This window comes from Prenolepis imparis, unplaced genomic scaffold (assembly GCF_030444845.1).
Source record: "Prenolepis imparis isolate NDT839.2.m4 unplaced genomic scaffold, iyPreImpa1.0 SCAF_8, whole genome shotgun sequence".
In the NCBI taxonomy this organism is placed as follows: Eukaryota; Metazoa; Arthropoda; class Insecta; order Hymenoptera; family Formicidae; genus Prenolepis; species Prenolepis imparis.
In genome coordinates this window covers 12,725,246-12,745,821 of record NW_028141166.1, presented here as the reverse complement: position 1 = coordinate 12,745,821, position 20,576 = coordinate 12,725,246, and the positions used below count along the sequence as shown (strand labels likewise).

At 38.2% G+C, this 20,576-nt stretch overlaps 1 protein-coding gene across 2 annotated transcripts in view; it reads left to right on the top strand.

The window, feature by feature from the left end:
- The window catches only part of LOC145939685 (uncharacterized), a 206,575-nt gene that overhangs the window by 119,170 nt on the left and 66,829 nt on the right, over positions 1-20,576 (top strand). The gene's annotated exons all lie outside the window — the stretch shown is intronic.

The window sequence follows — 20,576 nt, the reverse complement described above, 5'->3', positions numbered from 1 at the left end:
CTTGTGTCCTCTATCATTAAAGTAAATTATTGCGCTAATTAACGCAATCTTCTATAAATCATCGGTTATTACCAATGGCAATTTTATACGTAAAATATCCTCTCTCGATATAATACATCTAATCTGAACCTATTCATACATTCATTCTCGATGACGGTGCTGTTTACATAAGCTCGTACGAGGAATAATTCTTTACGCTGCACCTAGAGAACGAGAAACAATGGGACGTAACATTTCCACGGATCGGCACGATTAGTCTCGTCGTCTACAAAGGTCATTAAAACCGGCTGACGTTGATCGCACTCGATGATGGTAATTCCGACGCGGAATATGCGAACGTCATCGGAGCTTATATCACGTTCCTCAAAAATAGCAATCAAGTGTGCGAAATAACGAGCTGACGCACACGCGTAGTTCCGGCACGTGCCTTATGCTCCCTCCCGCCCCCCTTTCCTGCATTTGCGCCTTTCGAAATTGCTCTTTCTACTTGGCGACCGATTAAACGCGCGGCACCGTATTTATCTCGGCCATCGCACACATACGCGCGAATGTGTATACGCACCGTCTGAAATGCGACCGCATCGATCTCGCGCCGGATCTTTCACATCAGTATGTTGACTGTTTGGACGGCTCGCGGATGGTTGTGTGCAAATATTTTGACGAACGGTCATATCGCGGTCATTTAGCATTCTTCTACGCGCTGCCTCTTCTTTTCTGTCTTTCTACGCTGTCATTAAATTATAATTATAATTGAATTTTAAAAAAATTGCGTAGAATGATTTTGTTTTTTATCGCACGTAGAGATTAACTAGGCAAACCGTGGAAAGTCCTTATTACTTGTAACGATGATAACTGCGGTAGGAAATAAGTTGCTAGAGACGGTAGACGTTCTTACTTATGTAACGCCTTGTGTTTGTTTTATGATTATAGTGACAGATGATTAAACCGGATATAACTAGTCTCTGTGTAAACGTATAGTAATGTGTACTGCGATGTCTGTCTGATAAGAGTGTCGCTTGTAGACTATAGTACGACAAATATTATCGCGCTCAATACATTTTTCAACTCTTTTGATGGTCGTTACCTTTTCTTGGCATTATCTCTGTTCAAGATAAAAATTATATGTACAGTCTAGTCCTTGCTCCAGCAGCTTTGTTGATAAATTTTTCAAGCTTGCGAACAAGAGCGAAAACTTTTAACTATCACGATATTCCCTTTAAAGTTCAAATTATTAAGATACGCGATACAATTTGAAAGTTTCACGTTTCTGCTGACAAGATAACTTGACCAGTCCAGCTTTTGCAGCATCCTTGGTCCAGGGAAAAAAATGGATAGCTTCCACCGGTAGATGGAAGCACAATGTTGGCGAATCTTGTTGCTTTAAATCTGAATGAAATTAAAAAACGTGTGTCGCTCTATTGTTCATTTTGATAATTTTATACTTTGATATTAATAGATTAACATTTTCATATATCACGCAATTAATTCAGAGCAATAATCTCTCGTCAATCAGTTGCCATTATAAAATCTACTGTTTATAATTTTGAAGTGTGTAATTTTAATCTAGAATTTGCAAATTTAATCTAGGATTTTACAAAGAGAAGATCAAGTAGTAAGATCGAAATTATCTCAGTCAAGTGAATTTTATTATTACACATTCTCACTCATTTTTATCACAAATTTAAATATGTCATCAATGTTGATGTTTGGCTAGTTAAAAATTTTAATATCTATAAAAATATATAGAATTTTGATGAAAATAATGACAATTATCTATCTCTTTCAAGATCTCTGCAAAAGATGGAATGCATTCTCTCATAAAAGGATACATAATGTCAATTGCATATGTCACTGGCAGTAGTGCGTATAAATTTCTCGATCTTCCATCGCCCATCCTCTTCCTCTCATAATTGCCACCACCACCACCACCTTTATGCATATCTGTCTGCATCACGCTCTGGCTCACAGTCACGTGCAGCCCGTGCAGCTCGAACGCTTGAAGTAGAATGACGATACACTCCCACCATTCATACAAGCGACGTGCGCGGCACGCTCATCCTCAATAAAGTCTTATGGTGGGAGCCAGACTGGTCCAATCGGCGCAGCTTTGTCGTACGCCGCATCGAATCCTGGTCACGTGATTGGCGGCACGCCTTTGTCCTTCTCTGTATAGGTAGACAGGTAGACGAAGTCACGCGCACTGTCTCTCTTCGCTCTCTTTGTCTTCTTTTCCTTCGCCTCTCTCCATCCCTGTCGCGTCGTTTTGTATCGTGCTATGAGGATCTTTTTCTGTCTCCTTTTCTCTCTCTCGTCCCTTTGTCGGTCGCCTCGTATGGTGCCGCCGTTCTGCTCTCTCGCGCGCGAGAGGACACGAGCCTGGACCATTCGAAGAAGCAAGACTCGTCGCACCTACTGCGCTTCCACGAACTCTCCGTCCCTCTTCTCCTACTGCTCTTCCCCCACCGTCTAGCGGGATGCTGTGATCGTGGGCCGCGGCGTCGGGTCACGTAGATATCGTGGGAGCAATCGTGGCGGTAATCGTGGGAGCAATCTTTTCAGTTGCCAGAGATAATTCTATTCTCCTTTCGCGATCTCTCTCTCTCTCTCTCTCTCTGGTCGAAAAAAATAACACTACGATAAATTTCACAAATTTATGAAGCGATCGTTCCCCCCACGACATCCACACTTGGTTACATAAGACTACATATCGATAAGCTCTAATAAACATTGTGCCTATTCATGGTCGAGCGATAACTAACGACCGGTGAAGTATATAGACGAATAGTATCGATAAGACGAATGGTATCTCAGTCAGGAAACTTACAATCATTTTATCGCCCAGGTTGTAACTTTCGATAAGAGTTACGTAAGATATATGCGCGGGTTTTCATGCCGGTTGTTTATGAATTCTCTTATCATCGAATGCAGTGCGAAGGGATGCAACGCAACTGCGGTCTTCAACCGCATATGTTAATGAAGAATGCATGTTCAAGTAATATATTCTATTTAAACGAAATTCTATTCAAATACATATTTTCAATAGTTCGCTTTTGAAATGTGCCCGGCATTGATTTACATTCTTTATAAAGGCGAAAATTCAATTCGGCGCCTGATAAAGATCGCACGAGCATTTTGCAATACAAACACCCGAGTATAAAGGATAGAGATTAACGTACGAGATGAACGCGTTGTGCTTGCGCGCGAGTATCCCGGTAGTTATAGCAGCACCTGTTAGCTGGGACCTACGGCCTTCGTGAACCCGGCGTGACTCATTAGCTTTATGGGGTGCCCTGGCATTGCCTGGCGGGGCCCGATGGTGGCCGCATAAAAGCGCTCGCGAGGCGGCATCGGCTTTGCTCGCGGCAAACGAACATTAATATTCGCTCCCCTTCCGTCCAGATATCAGATTAGGGATCTCCCCCTCCCCGCCCCCTCTTACCTCGCTCACCCGTACTTTATTACACCGCCCGACAAAAATAAAGAAATCGAGCAACGAGTAAAAGTACTCCGTTCTCGTGGTGTAGTATCCAAGCACATCGAGTGTGCTGCAATAATCTGATTTCGCCAGCACCCAGCTCGTAACCCTCGCATTACTCATTCTGTTTTTCTCCCGCGATTCTGCCTTTCTTCCACCTTTCTCACAGCGCGTACGACAAAACTTGTAATTGCCCACGCGTTGCAGGAAGTTCGGTGTCGATTGAGAAAATCAATCCTACAAGGATCTTTGCCTTCTCTCGCGCGCGATTTCTAGCATTTCTTCTTTCGCTAGGATATCACAGACTTGTGAATCGAGAATTAACAGATGTGCATGTTTCGAGCTATTACACGTCAATTCTTTCGCGTCTTACGAAATTCTGTTATTTTTTCTTCATGCTATTGCTTTGTTGAAAAAAAATGACTCTTTCAAATACGTCACGGTATGCTTTTTATCGCGAAATATTTTGAAAGCGGTTTTTTTCTCGAATATTTATGACAGGTAGTTATTAGTCCTTCGAGATTTTTTGCGTTCAACAAAAGCACTCGCTGACACAACGTTTATGAGATGTTTCTTTCGGATTCATTTTCACTGTCAATGCCCAAAAATACAGTTTCGTTTATTATATATCTATTATAAACGTTGTGATAAGTTGGTATGAAATATTAGTGCGCTTGAAAAACAGTCTTTCGTTTTTTTTTAAATTATTTTCACTTCGCTTTTAGCTACGCGCATTCTCTTTCATATTATGTCCAAGGCTATGCTTCAAGAAATTTTTTTCCCGTTAATCCGAAAGTTCTCAATTTTTAGTTAGTTTTTTGCCTTTTTTTTGTACCTCTCGTTGTGTAGATGATAAAACTGTGATTGCCCACGTTTCAGGAATCTCCGCCGATTGAAAAAGTCGATTCTATCACGATAATTTTGCTCGCGCAATTTCCGACTTCTCAGAATATCGTAAATGTGTGAATTAATAGACGAACGTTTCGAATTTATTGCATGTTTCGCAAAATCAATCGCGAATCTCTTTCGTGATTGCGTTTACAAAGCCTTTCAATAGTAGATATTGAAAAATATTGAAAGAAATTCGAGTTTTTTAATTACAGAACTGTAAATCTTTAGATTCTTTAAATTCGAAGCATAAAGTTTTTTTTTAGATTTTACATTACTGTAGATAGATATAAAATTATGTGCATAGAAATTTGAATTTTGGGAGAACATTTGTGAAACGTGAAATCGTTTCGGCCGAATTTTAGCCGGGAGGGAATGACGAATGAATGCACGGACGTAGTCATGTTTTGCGATAATTTACGACAACTGCGCGATCCCCCTGATTATGCTCTTCTTCTAAGCATGCAAGGGGAATCTTGAAACTCTCCACGCGATACGGACGTCAGACAGAACTCGCGCAATTAGGCCACGAGTCTCCCTCGTTCTGCTATTATCCGCTCGTCAGCTCGAGGCGTTGACGTTCATTGAATTTAAGAATGCAACGGTGATTTTCGAAAATCACACGAGTGCATCGTAATTGGCTGTAATTGGAGGATGAAAACTGATCCTACATAGATCCTGCATAAATCAAAGATCGTTCTTCTCTTTTCGAATCATTGCTTCTGGCATTATTTGCTTATCCGATAATAACAGGCAAATTGTTAAGCTATCAATCAAGGCAAATATGCGTATATTGTAAGAGATGTATAGTGCGTGCGAATTTTCTCTCGCTTGAGGCGCCCAATCGACAATCTTGGTCTGAATACATCGATAAGATCGGAATAGAATTACTATCGTTTGTGTTCTCAAACTCTTCGACTCTTGTGTTAAGAGAGCTGCGCTTCTGATCTTTTGAATATCTCTCGAGAAATCTGGCACGCGAGTATCTACGGTCACAATGTGATCTCGATGCACGCGAAATTAGTGAATAATTCGACGGCTTTTGAACAAGATTGAAAAAGGAGCGCTTTGTATCATATTGTATTATATGTTGTATAGCTAGCTACAATTCTCTCTCTTCTTCTTTTTTTCTTTTCATATTTAAAACTCGCCTCTATTTAAACATTTTTTTTGAATAAATGTATGTTTTATTACGTTGTCGTTTGCCTGATGGTAAAAACGATAGTTAGTGCGTCTGTAATATGACATTTTTTTTATTTACACATATACATTATACGATTTTATATTATTAACTTCAAATGATGGTAAAGGGGTAAAAAATTATTTTTGACATAGATTATAGATCTTACATTCGTGAAATGTATATCTAGAAAATACGTTATTTAAAATCTAAATTTACTTTTTTAGCAGTACATATTAATAATTTTCCACGAAAAGTATTGGCGACATATTATTTTTCCTAAATTGCGTTATATAAAAATTTGCAACAGATAAATTTAAAATAAAGGATTGAAGATAAATTTAATAACAGCACTGTATTATTATAATGAAATTATTATAACAAAAAAATTCTTCCAAGATATGATTGAATGGAGAAACTCGAAAATTATGACTTACATTGTTTCTAAAATTTTTGTAGAAATCAAGAAGGTTAAATTAAGTTAAACAGATGTTCGACCTTGGTAAACACGTAAATCTTTGCTAAAAGGAAAATTTGCGAGTAGCAGTCGTAAAATAGATTGAGCTTGTGCGTGTATACCCCTTAAAACGAGTTTAACTTAGAAAGACTGCTTAGTATTGGCATATATACAGAATGTTGTAGTTAAAATTTTAACAATTCTTTTCCAGATTCTTTCTCTCAGCATGTTATGCAAAAGTGTAAAGCTTGCGTTATTATTGAAAGTTTGTACATTTCTCTTGTAACAAATTTATTTTATTTCTTATTCTTTTTTCTAAAAATATGTATTTTGTATGTTAGCAAATCGATTGTAATGGATTAGAAACTTTTGCTTCTTTGTGAAAAATACGATATATGAAAAATAGGAAGAAATATATAGGATTCTTCCTATACATTGTATTTATAAAACGGTTATATTAGTTATTTCCGCGTCTATATTTATTGCGAACTCCAGTAAAGCAGCAAACAAACGTATAGATACTTTTCTAACGATCTCGACCTTTAATTTAACCATTTCAGTAAAGGGTTTTAGACTTTCGTAAATCCTTCCGTTTGACTCGCGGACAAAAAAACGGCAGGCAGAAAATCTATGTATCCACTTTGAACCGGTAGGGGTGAATTGTTCACAAATACTTTGGTAGATGCAATATTTTTTCGAACGGGATAAACCTTTTCTTTTCGTTTTCTCGAAAAATTTCGTCAGGGCACTCAGGAACACAGGAGAGACATAATAAAGTCATAAAAAAGGAGCCGACCTCGGAAAAAGTCACGCGTATTCGAGAAAGGGTAAAGGACAACGGGGTAGCACTCAAAGGAAAAATCCGTTGTAAAGTTTAAAAAAATCGCGATATAATAAGTGGAAAAAAATCATAAACCCTTTCTTAAGACTGTGCCAGTCAAGACATTTTTACCACTTTCGAACCGTAAAATAATCGTGAAAAATTGTTAGTACATCAATGCCGACTTTCACCTTTTTACGGCGCAATATTTCAATAATTAAAAATTCTCAAGATCGTAAAGGGTTGCGTGCGTTTTTTAAAAATCTTCTGACGAGTTTAGGTCACTGTGGCCAAATTGGAAAGGTTATGAGTTAAAGGTTATAAGTTATAAGTTATAATCAATGCTATATATGGTAAACCTCTTTATTAAATATAATCTATTTTTTCTGTTTAACCCGTTCCTGTGTGTGTGTGTTTTCATTTTTTAACCTAACAGATCCTTTTTTGTGGTATATTTTATTTTTGAAAGGGTTCACCGCGTTCGCATTCAATAAAAGTAAAGGGTATATTAGTGCGCGGAAGAGCAGAATAGGAAAGGGTTAGTCGCGTGTTTCTAAAAAACTATTCTATCCTTTATTAGGCCGTAGGAGCCGTAGGTTTTATGTATATTTTTCGTCGATTATTATTTGACAAAGAAATGTTTGAATTGGAAGAAATCGCAAAGATTATAATACATCATGCACCTAGTCATAATATAGACAGTCGCAGAAGTACCTAATAAATAAAATCCACACATTTTTCACACGATTCTTTATGTGTATAAGATTTCATATTTATTTTTAATACTGAATTACATATAACCATGCCTTTAGATACACTTTTCTCCTCGATATCGGCGGATTATTCTTGAATATTTTTTAATTTTAAACTTAATTTAATATATATATAAATGTTTGCGATATTTTCGTTACACAGGCGTATTTTGTTGCACGCTGTAATTGCAATTATTTTTGCGCCTGCACCAAATTTTTCTTATATGCTTTATCGAGCAGAAAGAATATAATTCGACGTTATTTTCTTTAGTTACATTTTATTGCAGCTTTAAAAGTTTCGAATTGTAAGATTCTTATATTTATGACGACAAATCGGTTTTCTTATTATTCTTTATTTTATCTTGAATCATCATTATCTTCTTTCGAGTCGATTTATTTGAGGTTTAAGATTATAAAATTTTTAAAAAGCATTTTCAAGCAACATCTTCCGAATGTGGCAGGACGGCACATCGTCGTGATGCTCCATCGTATAAGAATCTTGTAATGACGCGATTGTGCGTAGTCGGGCACGCGTTGGATCCCATGAGGCGAACGGCGTCCGCGATTAGGCATGAAAAAGCAGACACAGCGGGGAGTATATCGCGTACGTCACAGGATGAGACTCACACCTCCTCGGCGATGTTCACGTGTAGAGGCGCGTCGCGTTTTAAAGCGAGGTGTAAAAATGCGTGAATGCGTGGGCGAGAATTACTAATGGAGAGATGCGTCTTTCGTATACACAGCGAGACCGAATTTTAAAATGTGGCCAAGTGTCACGCATATGTTCGATGCCGTTAGAATGACATTCGGTGCAAATTTTGCTGCATATTTATGCGGGGGAATATATTATGAAAAATATATAATGCAAGTTCCAAGACTTATTGTTAGCTAAACGATAGAGTTCGAATAGACAATGTCCGGATAATTTACTTTGACAATAGTTGTAAATTTTCTTCTGTCACTTGATTCGAAAATTAATGAACGAGCAGTCGTTTGGAGATGAAATAAATTAAACGAATATTGTAAAAAATCTCGTCTCTGAAAGACTTCTCTGACGCCGTCAAAGAAATTTCTAGAAAGAAGATCCGTTTGATTATCGTCACAGAGAACGTCGGAAAGTGAATAATTATTCAAAGGCAATTTTTTAATCGAGCAAACGTTTCCAGCTGCAGCTTTCGTTGTGATCTAACGACGAGAAAAACGTCGTGTCACAAACGGTCGTAAAATCGATGATTTTTCGAAAGCTGAAAACTTGACTAGCGATTACGCCGCTAATGTAAAGACAAATTATCACGAAGAAAAATATGCGTCTACCATGTGTACGATGTATTAAATCTGCAGTATCTTCTCCAATTATTCACTTCTTGTTACACGTAGATGCATATCGCTTATCTCACGACAACGCAGGATTACGCTTCGTGAAGCTAAATAATGCGAAGCCTTTCATGAAGCTTCTCTGGTCCATACGCGACCCAGTAATTTCAATCTATCACGCTTCATACGATATCTCAAAGTTGCGGTGGCCCATATATGTCGCAACCACGTTCTTCGACGGCGTGTCAGCACGCATCAATTTTGTTAAGATCGACGAGACATAGAGGCGGTGGCGCATCCATCGAAGCGGGTTATCCGACGGACGGTTCGTTCGAAGGAGATTTTTCTGCAGAGTCTGTAGACATTCGTTGGGGAATCCGTCGGACTCTTGCGTGCTGCACGTGTGTACGTACGGCTGCGCGTGCCGAAAAAGAAGGGGCAACCCGATCTGAAGCAAATGAAGTGCAAATTGAGTGGGGCCGCGCCGCGAGAGACTCTAAAAATCCGCTTGGACGAGTCGGTGAGGCCTGTTGGTGAGGAAACTCGTCCAGACGTGAGGAGCAACGTGATACTCCTGCGGCGAACGTCGAGAGTACTCGAGACTGCGATTCTTCCTTCTCCACCTCCTCTTCAGGACCGAGCCAGATGTGTGCTCCGTTTTGCGGTCGATCTTCGACAGGGAGAACCGATCCCGAATTGGCTCGGCCGCGAAACGCACCGCGGAAAGTGCCGTAGAGTATGCCGAAGATTTCGTCCTTGCGGTGAGATCGCGCAGGTAAAGAGTTATTTTTTGCTCAATCATGATGGAAAAAGCGTATGAAGATATTGAAACAAGTTCCGTACAGTTTCTCCCTTGAAGATGAGCATGCTCTAAATAAATCGGCGTATTATATACCATGTTTGAATACCTATGTATATTTTTCGGTTGCGCTTGTCCAGGTATTGATTGCAATCATAAATTTTAATAATATATAATTGTAAATTTATGGATAAGAAAGATGCAAGAATTCTTTTTAATAATATTTCCAAAATTAGCGGCGACTGAAATTAACAGTCAATTTCTTTAAAAATATCATTTTGTAATAAGTTACATTACGTTTAAATTTCTCCGAAATCAACAATTTATTTGTTCTGTATTCAGTCATAAATTAAAACTTTTTGAAGATAAAATATGATATAAAAATTATATAATATATAATTAATATATGTAATATAATCGTATGCAATACTTGATTATATAACTTCACGTTTTTAAAGTTGCACGCGAATTTGCAATATCGGAATTAATACGCTCCCTCTCTTCATATCTTTCTTAATGTTACAATCGAAAATCGATCTGAATGTGCAGCGACGCGATCGGTGCAAAAAACTTTTACCGAGGCGATGATCGTGAACCCACATGACTACGATCGCTAAAATTCTAGGCCACGCTTGTCGTGTTCAATGAGATCGTAAAATGTTGAATGACTTCCGAGGAATTTCCTTGGGACGTGTTTACACCGATATCTCCGTCCCTCAGACGAATATCGTTCTTAACGTTTCACGGAAGACTTCACGTTTGGGTAAGCAGAGGAGATAAGGTGGTAAAGGATATAACATCGAATTACATTTTTTCTGCTCGATAAACTGTCTCCCGACTACAATATATAAGAAAAATCAATTCAAGACAAGCGCGAAAGTAGCTGTTAAATTAATAATATAGTCAATATCACTCTTTTTGTATCTTTAACTTTATGCGATTTCAAAATGCTAACGTAATAATATGCTATAATTTACAAATAAAATTTGTTTTTTTTATATATATAAAATTTTATAAAAAATATTACATCGTTAAATTTTATCGAGATTATTAATTTTTAAAAGAATTTATATATAATACTCTTTATGTATTTCTTTGCGTAAAAATCGTGCCATATAGGTTCGAAACGAAACGATAAAAGTAACTGTTAATTTTTTGTTGTCGAAAAAATGTAACGAAGTCCCTTTTCCCGTTGCGGTCGAAATTTGTAACGCTGTCACCGTTACAGAAAGAAAGTAACTGTTACAGTTTCCAAAAAAAAGTAATGGTAACGGGACGTTACAAGTGTAACTTCTCACTCTCTAGAGATACGATTATATATAATTCAATATTAAAAATATATACAAAATTACATAAAAAGGAAGAGAGAAAGAGAGTTCTAAAAAATATTAATTTTTACATGAAATTAAAAAAAATATTTTAATCTTTTTTATAAAATATATGATGATATATAGCCTGTATACCTATATCACAATATGGCATAAATTGAAAGCAATATTAATGACTCACGATTGTGGCGGCTCGCTCGAACTAACCGTAACAAGGGGAGGCTTTTGTCGCAAAATTGACTAGTTGTAAGAAGAATGTGGGTTTTGTTGCGATACGAGCACGTCATCCCTAATTAGGGTGGGGACTGTTTCTCACAGGGACTTTTAAGAATAATTTGTATATTTCTAGAAAGTGAACAGTAAGGCATTTGTAGCATTAATTGTATTATTTGTAAGTCAATTGGCAGCCGACAACGAGTACGACCGACAGTGAGTACGGCAAAGATCAGTCGGCAGCCGCCCTTGAGTTCAGGTAGAAAAAGAAAGTCTACGGGGAGTGTCTTACGCTTTCTTCTTTTGTTCCATTACGTCGTAGGCGTTCTTAGAAGGGCGTTCAAGCATATGCAGTTCCAAGTATGTATAACGGTGAATACTTGGAAATGCTAAAAAGACAAACCCATTTCTCATTCACGTATATTTCGAAACGAGGCGCGAATTAATCGAAATTATTTTAAATGCAGATAGAATCCGTCTATGCAATACTTGACGATCTCGACGTCGTGATAAATTACTGCCGAAAAGTATCCGAAGAGTTCTCCCCGAGCGCGAGAATATTTTTTTCTCGACACTTCGCTCGCTCGAGAGAGTCTCTGCCTCTTCTCTCTCATCCCCTTGTTTTAATCGTTTTCTCAATCACGAACGACTCTAATGAAACTGACATTCCGAAACAAGAAACCCCCGAAGGCCCGGGACGTGAAATAGGATTTCGTCTTCGGGGCCGGATTAATGCACGCGGCCGTTTAATCCGACAATATTAATGACCGCCGATTCTGCGTCTCGCACTCGCTCACGATTCAAGGATTCTACGGTCTTTAGAAACGTATGAACGAAGCGGAGAGGAGAGGAGATCAAAGAAGAGAGGTCGCGGAATATACAACCAGCCACTACGTAAGCCTATTCAAAGTCTGGCTTACGCGTCCGGGCGACTACCGGAGTTTCATTGCTTGCAATGAAATTAATCGAGGTCTTATCATAATCATTTTATTCAACTGTTTTGAAAGAGCACCGCGTTTAGTCAGAAAGAAGAGAGAGACAGAAAAGAGACACGTTCGTTTTTCACGAAGATATCTTACCTTCGTCTTTCCTTCGCGTTAACCTTCTTTTCGTGTGGCACGATTCGTAAGGATTATCAGAATGCCGTGACATATCTATTCTTCGACACTCTTTGATCGATTACAGAAAACGAACATAAGAACGTTTCACATTGTACTCTTCGTGATACAGAAACAATTACATTTTCCGGCATTATTTATGCTTCTCTTATTAGAATTTACATTTATATTTTCTGGAACTTTTACTGTCAATATTTCTCACGTTTTTATATGCATTCGAAATTTTCGGCTATTTTCACATACGCTACAAAAATTTCGAAAATTGGATTTAAATATATTGCGAATATTTATGAGCAATCTATGCGCATCATTTGGAGCATCTGCCCTTAAAGAACAGATTTTTTTTAAAGCTCTGAAATTCTCGACATTTTGTGCCTTCACCTCGCATTTTGCATTGCAAGATTTCGTTCTCAACTGTTCGAGACAGAGATGATGACGGCCGGTATGTTGCATTTCACGACTCGCTATCGTTTCTCTCTGTCTTTTTCTCTTTCTCCGTTGCTGCCGACAGTTAGCATAATCGATCAATTCCCATTCGATGCCCCGATGCCGACTATATAGAATCAGGCACACCTGTAACCGATGGAAAACACAGCCGTAACTCTCGGCTCGCTTCCATCGCGAGATAAATTCCCGGTGTTCTGGCACACAGCGAGCCGGCGTAATAAAATTTACATAACGTTTCGTAGATTAGATACGTAGCGTTTCATCTCGCACAGAATCCGCGCCGATGTCTTCCGCGAGAGGAGGCATTAGGATTCGCGCGTGATGTTTCCTAAAAATGGCTGCATCTCCGTATTTGAAAGCATCGCGACGACACAAGCGCGATAAAGTGTTTCCGCGGTAAATACGTACATATATAAAACGCGAACAATTTGCATTTATTATCGGGGATTATTGCAGACTCGCTGATCGTCGGCGAATGAATACGAATGCGTTGACAGATACAATTACATAGGCATTTTGTTACACGTGTCCAGATATATATAATACGTATATTTTTGTACGTTTGTGTTATACATCGTTATGTTAATTTGCACATAAAAAAATCTACATAATTCGAATTTTGCAAAATTTTTTATCCTACTAAAATATTAAACTACGATTAATGACGGTCGAGAGGATTGAAATTTACATGGATCCAACACTGCGTTTGAATGCACAACATTGAGTGACGGTTGGCACCATCTAAAAAAAAAAAAAAAAAAAAAATTCAAGTCGTGAATTCAATTACGTCGGTGGTCCGAAGGTCCTTTACGCGATCGTCAATTACATCCGTCACGTGACGACAACGCGCCCTTTTTTTCAAACGCCTTCCACGCTCGTCCTTTCTTACGAGAACCTTTTCCACATAATTCCAATTATCCACGCCGTCCCGCTCGCGCACTCTTTCGCGATCGTCTCCCCGACAGCGCAGCGCGCATTAATTAGCGGAAGCCTCGTCGGCTACCCGCAAAAAACTTTTCGTAAGAAGTTTCACCGTCATTTTGTCGAGCCCCCGGGACAACGCACGAAGATGCTTTCCATTTTTTTTTCGTTTGTCCTTTTCTCTTTCTCTGTCTATGTCTCTCTCGTTCTCACCCCGTTATTGTCGGCGAACAGGTTTCCTTCATTCGAGGCGGAATGAGGAGGGATTAAAGAAAGGACGGTATATCGTCGCGTTGGCTTATTCTCCCTCCCCTCCTCCCTTTATCTCCTCTGTCCCTTCGTGGTCTCGGTTCGTTAATTTCCTGATACGTCCGCGTTAATTGTGGGTAGCGAGCTGTCTAATAGAAATAATATGATAATTCGGTGGCAAGGGTCGTCTCGAGCGCATTCACGGTCTCGTAGAAGTTTGTGGGAAAAAAAGGTCGAGACGTGGAAAAGTTCCCGCGGAAGGGGTTGTTTGCCGCGAAGAGTAAATATTGGCACAAAGGGTGTCGCTCGGGGAGATGCTAATTGATCGGAAGAAACTTCGAAAGCGCGTTGACGGCGGAACAGGATAAGGGTCGTTATGTCCCTTTGTAATGCGACTCGTGTTCTCGAAATCTTTAGTATAAAAAAAGAGAAAAATATTCAAAAATGCAAGAATGACAGTTAAATTGATTACCATATTAATGAATTTAGTTTTAAATTGGAGGATGGCTGTGGTCCTTTCTTTTTGCATAATTATCAGAATGGAGAGGAGTGAATCATATATGTACGATAGAGCGTGCAGCTGCACGTATACGTTGAAATATGTAATTCTGCTACCGTTCGCGAAGATGCCCGCGAGATGGAATCGATAGGGAGCCCTCGAAATTGTACGTCGATTAACGTACGTTCCCTAGTTTCGCGGTTGGCGGGGTACCAATATAAAATAATCAGCTACTGTGCGTTCATCTGTCCGAGACTACCGTGGCATCCTTCACCCGCGGCAGAAAGATTGCGCGGCAGGGCCTCAATCAGTCCAAATTAGAATCTATTCGGCTTAATTGGATATTATGTTCCGCGTGTATTGAATTATGTGGACGATTCTGCGCTTCCCTCCATTTCCGTTCGCGTCGTCGAAGAGATCGATGTTACTTTATCCTCACCAGCAAATGATGACGAGAGCGTTACAAAAGGGAAAAATAATTTTGCTTGGGCGTAAAAAGCTTTTATGGCTGATAAATTATATTAACGACTATATACGACGATTATATATGACTGATAATTATATTAATATATATATATATATTGATACGTCGCGTTATAAAAATTTGGGTAGAGATGAGGATATCTTGGCAGTTCATCGATGTTGCGAAAATTAACATTGTGTTTCGTATTACTTTGGCCAATGTTATGCATAATATTCTCGTACACGTACACCTGTAAATAGTTAATGCATTGCTTCGGGGTATCTATGTAACCGTTACGAACGCGTACAGAATTCCCCCACGTTACTTGCTTTAATGAACGTTGGCGCACGGGAGCTGCGAAAAGTTGATATCTCCGGCACCTGTTCCCTTCGGCGTATACATATTTCTGCCGCGCGATTATAAGTCTTTACCCGATCATGCGACAGAGATTATTTGAGAGTTGAATCAGAAAATTTCCCTTATAACTCACTATTAGGTATTTTATTAATATATAAAATATTTTTGCATATATATATAAAAATTATTAATTGTCATATTTTCTAATATCGGAAATTAAGTATTTCTGTCTTACGTTTGCGATTAAATTAATTGTGCTGTAATATTTTGCGATAAAATCGACAGAGCACATGGTGAAAGAACATATTTTATCTTTATAAGCGTGATTAATCGTTTTCAACAATCAAGTTTCGCTTAAAAGATGCATCGCATATTGCTATCGGGGGTTGCCCTTCTATTTCCCGTCTTAATAATGTCCGTCATCGATAGCGGCAGCCACAAAGAAATCGATTTTTCCGCCAACTGTTTCTTTCGCGCGCGGCTCTCACCTATACAATCAACACCGGTTCGATCTAACGAAACGATTATGCAGATTGCTAGAGAGTTCATGTCGTGACGGGTCATACATCGCGTGCATATGCGCGTATATACGTAGTGACACCGCAATTTGCATCTTTAAGTCGTGTAATCTTCCAGGTTAAGCGTTTTTTAACGACCCACCCTCTCTATACTTCCATTCGCTTGCTTCGTCGTCGAAGAGTGAAGCGAGAGTCGCGCGCGAAGAACGGCGTTCGGCACGTTTAGAGGTCCGCTACTGGGTGGTCGGCGGGCGACTACTTTCTTTTACTCTCACAGGACCGCGAATTATGCTGATGCGGGAACTTACCAAGTATATAATTGATATTTATAAGCGTCGATGCTTATCTCGCCGGAACCCGCTTCCGAAGAGTAACGATATTTCGGAAAATTCTCTTAAATATCGAGAGACCATCAAACTGAAAGTTGAAATTTATACAAAAGATACTCATCTCGGTTCTCTGCGAATTCTTCGCCTTAAGTAACAATTTCTGCAAAAAAATTATAATTCTGTTAAGACTGTGTATATTGATTTTATGCTAGAGGGTCGAGTGTGTTCGGTTCGATGTTGACATCATCGTTTAATCTCTCGCGATGCTTTGGCATATGTACGTTCGTCAGTGGGTGAAGAAGGCAATTGTGTATTTTTATCTTACAATGTGCCGTGTCGAAGAAATGCCTACATGAGATTCAGACACACGCGTATGTACGCGTTCACGCTCATGCCTCGGCGTTCTTCAAAGTTTTTTTCATGTTTTCATGGCAATCAGAAAAATGTAGAGCAACAAGTAATTTATTACGATGAACCGTTATGCAAACTGTTATGTAGAGATCTATTTTTTGTGAGACCAAAGATTTATCTAATTTACGAGTCGCTGGGGCTATGTCTATGGTTGTGCATTCGCGACAATGTTACAGTTTAGACAAGGTGCTCATTGTTTACTGCATTTTTTTAGAAAATTTATCTTTCTACACAAAGCATCAGAGACATTTTTAATATTCATGGAAACAGCCACGGTTTGCTCGCAGTTAAGGTCTCCGTTCTAAAGAACTGTATTTTTTTCTCGCAAAACAATATAATATGTAGAGAAAAAAAAGAAAAAAATCATGCATTATTTTTCACTTATGTATTGTAATTTTTTGTATTACTATCATGAGCTAAGATTCATAAAAATTCATATTCGAATCAGTGGACTTAATTCATTGTTAATTTTACTACCATGTTGATGAACGGGCCTAGCGTGGTACGTTGATTCTGTCGTATATCATAAGCGAAGGCGCGATTGCGCGCTTCCTCCTTGGTGGTCCCACGACATGAATTTATCCGCGTCATATGTTAAAGGGAGGCAGTAGGACCTAATAAAACTCCGTGAGGCGGGGCACATCGGGAGAAGTCCGTTGCGTCGTACAAATGATTTTACAATGATTAAAAAATTACGATACTTTTATCTTCGCGACTAAATGGAAGTTAAGATGTTTCTAATCGACCGAAAGCGTGATAGCGATATGTAATTGTGCAATGGATTTCCATCGTGTACCGATTGACATATAAAACTCGTAAATTATATCACAGCGATCGACGAATGGTGTAATGTACTTATATTTTGTTTATAAAAAGCATGAAGAATTTAGAATGCTGCATTTTTTTCGCAGATGTGTTTCAAAAAGTTTAAAAAAAAATGTGACGATTATCTGTTTTTATGCTGTTCTGTGCAGTTTTTTTTTTTATATATGTTGCAAGTTTTTAAAAGTAATATTTTCACAAAGAATTTAGTTTTTTAGTAAATCTTTGTAAAAGTTCAAACATTTTATAATAAGTCTAAACTTCTTGTAAAATAGCAATGAAATTGCAAAGAGAATATAACAGATACATGAGCAGATTTTTTAATGAAGAGCAAGTAAAATGTTATTTTGTATTTCGGATTTATAGGAAATATATCTAATAAAAAAATTTACATCTAGATTCAATCTGTCAGAATAAAAACGCTATTATGATTTACGCGAAGTCATTATTTCTAACTTCTAATTGAATTTTTATATTGCTTTTTGAATGAAGAAATAAATTTTTTGTTTTTGTTTTATAGACGCACTGCAGGTCACATTAAATTCTATTTTAATATTTTAATAGCCGATATGGTTTGGTCATCAGGATGATTGAGCGACAGATTAATCAAGCCTTTTCTTTCTGAAATTTTGATCTCTCAATTGATCGGCAAACCCGGGTGACGTTTGATATTAATATGCCAGTTCGAATGGAAAAGAAATGAAGAGAAAAAACTCGCATGATAAAAATGAACGTTTTAGGATTTATTCAATCTTTTTTTAGCGCAGATAACGAAGATATTAAAGTGTAGGATAACTTGATAAGTGTAGGATATGCTTGATAACTTTTTACAGTATAAAGTTACATTGATTGAATATTTTTATAGCTACACTTTATCAAATTATACAGCAATTATACATAATGAAATCTACTTCGTTCTATTTTCTCCTGTGCATCTTACATCAAATAATCTCACAAATTCGAAGCATCCTATCGATAAAATTACGCAGATTACCATCAATGTAAATGTAGACTTGTGAATTAAAATATGCGGTAGTTATTTTTTTTGTCGCAGCTTCTGTTAATTTCATTGCGCAGTTCCGCCGGGAAATCTAGAGATTTATGTGTTTGCCGGCTGCGGACAGTCGTTTCCTCACAATACGGTATTTCCGTCTCCAGTGCTTATTTCGACGTCGTCGCGCATTCATGCGTGAGGGGTAAGAGATGTGGTAAAAATATAAAGTTAGTTTTATGGTACCGGGAAGAGTTTTTAATCTTTACGAAATATTTCTAGCGAAAAGGGTAGCACCCCCTTTTCAAGTCCAAATATTATTTTATCGAGATGTCTGCATTTCTAATTTTGTTGTCTGCCGGAAAAAAATAATTTTCGTAGAAGGGTTGAGTTTGTTCACGCGTCTAAAAGAAGGGAGAAAAGGAAAAATTTATTAGGCAAAAAGTTATTAAACAAGGCTGTACTAAGACTTTTGCAGTTGGGTTTAAGCTTCATTGTTTGATATAAAAGGAAATTGTCAAAGGAATTGTCGCATGTACAGTTAGGTTCCAGGTTTCATGGTATTTATTTCGAGCCGTGCAGTCGTAAAGCAAATTGGACAAGCCACTTTCACTTCGCGGGGAAACTTTTTTGCGCTTCCCCTTAACTGTCAATTTTTTATTTTTGCTATTCACACAGTTCCTGTCAATCTTTAGAAAATGGTCTAAACTAAGATATACCGTTACTATTTGCGATTCAATATTTAAAAAAAAGGAGAAAAAAGGGTTGACCTTATGTCCATCAGGTCGAATAACGGCTTCCGTAACTTTTTTTGTTACACGTGACAAAGAATAAGAAAACTAGTAGCAAAGGTTTTTCTTCTGCAAAAAAAATCTATTTGAACGGTAAAGGTAGAATGATGAATGAACGGTTTCCGTATTTTTTACAAATTTCGAACGATAAACGTAAACGTTCCTTTTTAAACCTTTTTTCGTATAAAAAAAAGATTCATATAACGAAGATTAGAAAATGAGAATTATTAAAAAGACTACTCATCAAGACTAATCATTAAAAGTTTCTTTTTTATGTACTATTTTATAGGCGCGCTGCATATTAAATCCTATATTACATTAGTCTGTTTTATAGTATAGCCAGTGTTTGACCATCGGACTGTTAATCCAACCTTTCTAAAATTTCGGACTTTTAGTTTGCCGGGAAACCCATCTGACGTTCGATATTAATACGTCAGTTTGAACGAAAAGAAAAAAAGAGATATTCGTGCAGTTATAAAATAAACTTTTTTATTTACTTTTTATTTTTTCGATCTTTTAAACGTGTATAATGTAGGTACATTAAGGCGGAGGGGTGTTTAATGAATTTTTATAGTATTGCATGGATATTAAAATGTAACAAACGCGCTTATACATAATACATAAAGATTAATATTTTCAGAAAAAAAAAAAGAATCATACAGTAACCGCTGTAAATCAGTCGCGCAATCGCGACAAAAAGATTCCGGCGAAGTAACCCGGAGACCCCGTATATCTCCGGAGCGGATCTTTATCGGAATGCCTCGTAATGACAAATCGATCGTTTTGTAGAATCCGTGGCTTCCATCCGAGGTTTACGACCTCGCGCACCACGTCGTCGATTTTTAATCGTAAATTTCGGCCTGGCCACACACGCGCGCCAACCTAGACCACACGCATCGCGCGCCGTCGACTCGCGGTGAGAAATTACATTTTTATATGCGTAATCATCGCCACAGAATGGACTGGCCAGACCGCGAGAGCAGAGGGAGACCGGGAGAGCGAAAGAGAGAAAGATAGCAAAAGGGTAGAGAAAAACGACGGACGTTCGAGGATAGGCTTCCGTTGGTCCGCTAAATGCGATATACATATATTAGCCGCTCCGCCCGATTCCTGTTTTTTACGATTATGAACAAAACGAATGTGCGTGTGTGCACTCGTTAGCCCGATCAACAAGTTAGCTACGCCTGCTGAAATGTTACATTCTGGTCTCTTCGCAATTGTCTCTTGAAGGACGGTCACGAAATGTCTTTCGAACAAATAGCTGGATGCTGATATATAATCGCTTTTTTCCCTCTAATCTTTATCACTTGGAAACTCTTGGTGCTTTTTTGCTCCTTTGAAATAAGCATTAATGGTGAAATGTTTAGTTTAATGGTGATAATAATTCTCTCTGGTTTCTCTTTTTCGTTGTTTAGTAATGTGTTTCTCTAAGGG